At 41.3% G+C, this 6,653-nt stretch overlaps 1 long non-coding RNA gene across 1 annotated transcript; it reads right to left on the minus strand.

The window, feature by feature from the left end:
* Nucleotides 1–1,346: 1,346 nt before the first annotated feature.
* Nucleotides 1,347–2,291, minus strand: LOC308386119. The gene is made up of 3 exons (XR_013969722.1): nt 2,153–2,291; nt 1,949–2,066; nt 1,347–1,817 (listed from the first exon to the last, which is right to left on the minus strand). It is a non-coding gene; the product is annotated as an uncharacterized lncRNA (long non-coding RNA).
* Nucleotides 2,292–6,653: the final 4,362 nt, after the last annotated feature.

Below are 6,653 nucleotides of genomic sequence, written 5' to 3' on the forward strand. Positions count from 1 at the left end.
AAAAACCTGGTCTTTAGAGAAGGTATGTGTCAGCTGTTCTAATAGTACTGACACATAACCAATCATTAAAGTGTTTCATTTACACAGCAGTGTAACTGGGCCCTATGCAGTGAAGTGAGTTTGGCATACTCAGGGTTTCTGTTCGTTATCTAAGTTCACTTACCCAACACTGGTGATCAGGACAAACAGCCACACAAAGCTTGTTATTAACTTGGTCAGCTAACCCACGGTTTCCCCTGGGGTTTCTGTCCTACAGTCTAATAAAGCAAATATGGGATTCTCTACAGTAACAGGAACTGTGCACGTTTCTGTGCAATGCATGCAGTTCCACTCAGCAGTTTTAGTTCTGTACACCTGCACATATAAAGGGTATTCCCCCCAGGACTGAGTCTCTATCACACTTAAAACAAGCTGTAAATGAAATGTTCTCTCAGCTTAAAGGGTTTGAAAATAGAAACATAGGCTAAATCTATCTACAAATCTGACATGAGGTCAGTGTAGGTCCATCAAGGACCACGATCCTTATAGAACAACAAATTGTTGTAAAAATGTTTTGTTCCCAACAGAAAAAACAATCAAAGAATAAACTTGCATCTTTGTGATATAAAGAGCTCTTACATTCTTCTAATAATATCACAAATGTGAAGGCCACGTATTTTATCCAAACAGCAAGAGAATTCAGAAGTTTTATTTGACACAATCAGAAACATTGTCACGTCTGCACGTCCTGCTCCAACTGTTCAGTCAAATAAAGAGTGTGAAACCTTTCTGTGTTAATGAGACCCATAATATCAAGAACATATTAGCTGCTCATCACTCTTTGCACCAACCTCTTGTTAGGATGCCTGGGTCGTTGGCCCAGGGTTTTTGAGTTTATTATATTTATCATTTCTAGTCTTTGGTTTCTTTGAGTTCTGTCTTATGGTTTATGTCTCTGTGTTCTCTAGTTGCTCTGTCTCCCCTGTCAGCTGTATCCCCTTGTCAAGTTCACGTCTCTGTGTTATGTTTCCTGTTTTACTTTGAAAGTCTGTCTCATGTAAATGCGTCTGGTTTTGCTTCCCCTGTTACGTTAGGCCTGATTTGCCCCAACTGTGTTTCCCTCCTGTTACCCATTCCCTGATGGCGCCCTCTGTGTATTTAAGCCCTGTGTTTCTCTGTGTCCGTGTCGTGATTTACCCTCATTTATGCTGTGTGTTCTGTCTGCCTGCTCATGTAAGTTTATTTGGTGTTTTGGCAGTGATGGGCAGATGAAGCTTCATGAAGCTTCATGAAGCACTGAAGCTTTTCATCCAATTGGTTCACCCCAGCGCAAAGCTTCTTGAAGCTTCATTTGCTCTAGCAGGACACCTACTGGACGTAAAAATATTAGTTGGCATGAATTTGAAGAGTGTGGCCTTTTGCACACAGCCTGTAAATGTCAACAACAAAAGGAGTGTGTAAAACATGTATATTGTAGTGATGGCAGTATACTGTGTATATTTATAGTGGCAGTATGGAAAATGATCATTTGGAAATGCTTGAAATGGAAATGATCATTTACTGTGAGGTGAGGTGTGGTTGGGGTGTGGACAGTAGTTGTGCTTTTGTAACGTTGAGGTATGGACAGCTACACACTGAGGCCTCAGTCCTGCCTGTTCACATTTTATTCTGTAAAAACTAAATTTTCACTGCTTTTATGACCTTTTTAGTGGGGAGAACATAGCTAGGATTTAATGATTTAACAAATCTTTTGAATCCTTTGTCCTCCACAATGCTAAATGGCTGGGAGTCCTCAATCACCATGGTAACCAGGTCTTCATCTATTTGAGATTGTTCTCCTGAGGAAAGACAATAAAGACAAAGCACAAATATAAATATCACACACGTAACTTATAACAGTTGTATAATATTGTTATATCATTTAGTAACATTACTGCATGCTATATTATCATTGCATTTGATGGCTCACCTGGTCTTGCTCCACAATCGGTGTTCCCCTTATTCTCATGCAAAGCTCTGTAGTGCCTAAGCATGGATGAGGTGTTGTTGTTATATCCCAGCTCCCTGGCACATAGCAAACACTTCACCTTGTACAAAAGTACAGACTGCTTAACATAAATTGTATTGCACCATCAGTATTATGAAAATACATCTTCTGTAGAAATTTACATACCTTGTTGGGAGGAATAAGATCAAAATGTTCCCACACAGGGGAGGACATCCTCCTCTTCTTAGCTGGCTCCATTCTCTCCTGACTTTCTCTCCTCACTCTCATAAACCTCCAAACTGTCTCCAAACTCTCACTAACAACTCTCCATCAAACACCCACATTTTGATTGAAGTCTGAGGGTTTATATCGCTGTCATATCTCGCGGCAAAGTTCGAACCACTTCATGAACCAGTCACGTGGTACAGCCGGGCAGCGAGGCTTCGGACGTCATCATTTTCAGCTCCTCCCATAAATGAAGCAAGCCTCGATATGCGCATCGCGGAAACGCTCCCTCCATTACTCGACACACGCTCCGAAGCCTCGATACAGAACATCATATCACTACTTTTTGGCTTTTTGTTAGCTTTTATTGCTGGAGGGCAAAACGTGAGTTTTGAAATACAGTTTTGCCTGCCGTGAGTCTGCACTTTGGGTCCTATTCCTGCCTGCACACAGCGACACCTGACAGAAGATCGCGACCAGAACATGGACCCTGCGACTCTTCAGCCTTTGAGTTTAACGCTGAGATGGAGCGGATGATTAAGCTTCTTGACGGCATTGCCCAGTCCAAGGATTTAAGGACCATGGCGGTTGGGCTAAGCGCAGTAGACGCTGTCATTCGGAGCAACCCTCGGCTAACTCAGCTTTCTACAGACACTGTGCTGGGCAACTCCATAGCTGCCTGGAGGGAGCAAGTCCGGGCTGGCGAGCTTGCTCTCTCTATTTCCACCTCCACTTCTTTACCGCTGACCCAGGACAACACACTCTCCACCTGCCTCCACGCTGCCACGGACTTCCTCTCCTTCCTCACGCCAGCCGGGACCTTGTTCGCCTGTCCTTTCGCCTGCCTTTTCCCTGGCGGCTATGTGGTCGGAGGATGAGGAGGTCGTCTCCATTTCTCCACCGGTTCCCTCTTCCAGAAGGAAACATCGCCACCGCCACTCCTCTCCCCAGTCATCTGTTCTGCAACCTGGTCCTGCTGGAGGGTCCGAGGGGCCTGTCCAGCCTTCTGTTCCCGCTGGGGGTTCTGGAGAACCGCACCAGCCTTTGTTCGCCTCCGCTGGAGGGTCCGAGGGGTCCGAGGGGTCCGTCCAGCAACCTGTCTCCGCTGCAGCGCCACCACCTGCGGCTCCCACGCCGTCGCCTGCAGCGCCACCCTCCTCGTCTGGTCCAGCCTCCTTTGGTTTCTTTGAGTTCTGTCTTATGGTTTATGTCTCTGTGTTCTCTAGTTGCTCTGTCTCCCCTGTCAGCTGTAGCCCCTTGTCAAGTTCACGTCTGTGTTATGTTTCCTGTTTTACTTTGAAAGTCTGTCTCATGTAAGTGCATCTGGTTTTGCTTCCCCTGTCTCGTTAGGCCTGATTTGCCCCAGCTGTGTTTCCCTCCTGTTATTCATTCCCTGATTGCTCCCTCTGTGTATTTAAGCCCTGTGTTTCTGTGTCTGTGTTGTGATCTACTCTCATTTATGCTGTGTGTTCTGTCTGCCTGCTCATGTAAGTTTATTTGGATTTTTGTTACGTTTTGCCCTCCAGCAATAAAAGCTGAGTTTTGAAATACAGTTTTGCCTGCTGTGAGTCTGCACTTTGGGTCCTATTCCTGCCTGCACACAGAGACACCTGCCACCTCTCTGAACAGTCTCATCAGTTTGGTTGATAAAATGAAGCCATTGTTTTGCCCATTTGACACTTTAGCAACTTCACTGTTCAAAAAGGTCTCACACACCATTTACTCTTAAGGTAATGAATAATCCTTAAATGTGTCCCTCCATATTTTAAACAGGCTGTTATTCACCCCCTTCTAGCCCCATGTTGACCCCTCCCTCCTTGAGAATTTTTTTTCCTTGTACTCTTTGTCATATATTATGTTCATTAAACACTTCAAATGATTTCTAAAGCTCCTCCAGGAATATCATCAGCAAACATCACCAACTGCTCACATCCTACACTCAAACAAAATGAAACGTTGACTTTAATTACAATTATTTTGTCAACAGGTTCCACGAAATTACATTGTTAGTTTAAAGCAAAAACCTTTAGGTCATCTAATTTTAAAAAAACTCCTTAGGATTAACAGGAGATATTTAAGACTACCTAAATCAAGTTGTGTTGTATGAACATAAATGATGTATTTACAGGTGAGATAGTTTAGATTAATTTTTAAGCACATTTCTTATTTGTGGTAGTAAAATGTGAAATTTAAGTTAGATTAATTCAAATATTATATTTTCAGCCACCTTGTGCTTTACTAATTAGTTTCACATAAATCTATTTTGTCAGCAGGTTCCACACAAATGAATTAAGTACATCCAACTTATTTGGAAAAAAAAGAAACAGCAGCTTGGTGCCAAAAACAACGTTTTTAAGTTAAATTTGAAGTCTTGCGCATGAGCAGGCCCAAGCCCTGAAACCCTGTTGTTCTTTGCAGTTTTATTGCAACTGTTTTTGCATTACTGCCACATTGTGGATATACGAAGTATATCGATCCTAATTAACTTAAATGTTATGCCATCAAGTAACACATTAGTATTCTGTACACACAATAATAGACACAATTACGTAGACTTAATTAGAAAAACATATTTTAACTTACCAAAAACATATATTTTAAGTAAAATGAAAATAATTAATATACACTGAACAAGCCACCTCATTCATTCTTTTGAGTGTACCATCATGTCTCCAGCCATTTCGCTGGCCTTCTATAAAGACAACAAAAAGGAGATAGAATATAAGACTCTGAAAGGTCTTATACCAGTGGTTCCCAGACTTTTTTTGCTGGCCCCCCCTTTGTTTTACAAGAAAAATGTTCGCGCCCCCCCGCGCGTGCACACGCACTAACACATCCTCCAACCACACACGCCCATATTTTGCTCCATTGCGGTTTATTTCACACCTCAAACATTTAGTAAATAATTAAGCAAATACAAGTAATCTGCAATAAATTACAGGTAGTAATAAAATAAACTACTAACTCTTTTACACTGTGTCCACACCTACACGGGTATTTTTTATTTTATTTTTTTTTGCCTGTCCCGTTTGGCTCTTTTGCATCAGAATTGTTGTCTAAAGGCAAAGAAAGATGCCCAACGGATTTACTTTACCAAATTGACCATCCCAGCCTTGCCGTAATGGTCCATTTGATTCACCTTTTATTGTTTATTTTATTTTCACTTACTGAATACGGGACAGACTTGACTGGGGGAAAGAAGGGGAGAAAGAAAGAGGGAAAGAGAAACAGCTGAGAAGAGGGACGGGGGAGAAGGGCAAAAGACAAAAACCAACAGAATGAGCAGAAAAAAAAGAAGAAAAAAATAAAAAAATGCATATATCGATCACCTGGATCACCTGCTGAGAAAGAAAAAAGAAAGCAAGCAGAAGAGAACAAGAGTAATAGAATAAACAACATCACAATGATATATGGGAATATGACAGTAAATACTAAATATTAAACATTATTGTGCAGCACATAAGATCTCCGGGGAACCCCCCGACGCCCTAAGCCTGTCCCTACCCCCACACCAATCACAACAGTGAAGGCGGGACCAAACTATGCCCCCCACCCCCACTAGGTGATGGAGCTGATCAAAGGAGCCCAGAGCAATTGATCTGATGTGGTGGCAGAGGCTGTATCAAGACTAATGTAATCTAATAGATAATTTCTATATTGGTTAGAATTAAGATTATTTTTATTTTTCCAGTTCATGAGGACTGTTTTCTTGGCTATGCATAGGGCAGTGAAAATCATATGGGCGATATTCTTTTCTGAAGTGACATTATCTAAGCTGCCCAACAAACACACTAAGGGGGAAGTTGGAATGTTACATTTCAGACACTTCGATAAGTCTTCACATATCTCGCGCCAAAACTTCTGAACTGGTGGACAGAACCAAAGAGCGTGGATATAATTGTCCGGTGAATTGGTTTGGCAGTGTGAGCAGTTGTTGGTAGACGTAAAGCCCATCTTGAACATCCGATGACCTGTATAGTGCACTCTATGTAATATTTTGTATTGAATTAATTGAAGACTGGGATTTCTAATTAGATGAAAGGTTTTTAAGCAAATCTGAGACCAGAAGTTTAGGTCTAAGTTAACTGATAAATCCGCTTCCCATTTTGCAATAGGAAGTGATATTGATTCATCTGTTTTAGAAAGCATTCTGTATATTTTGGATAGTAATTTGGGGGGTTTAAGAGTAAGAAATTGAACCACACTTGGTGGTGTTTGTAGTTCAACTTGACCCGGTTTAAATTTCTTTTTTACTATGGATTTAATTTGTTGATATTCTAAAAATCTTTTCTTGTTGATCCCATATTGTGTAACTAGTCCATCAAATGGAATAAATTCTGTTCCTTCTAGTATATGTTCTAAATATTTGATTCCTTTACCACTCCAATCTGAAAAGTTTATCATATTATTGTTTTGTAATATGTCAGGGTTGTTCCAGATAGGTGTACGTTTGCATGGGATT

This window comes from Rhamphochromis sp. 'chilingali' (assembly GCF_963969265.1).
Source record: "Rhamphochromis sp. 'chilingali' genome assembly, chromosome: 18".
NCBI classification, from domain to species: Eukaryota; Metazoa; Chordata; class Actinopteri; order Cichliformes; family Cichlidae; genus Rhamphochromis; species Rhamphochromis sp. 'chilingali'.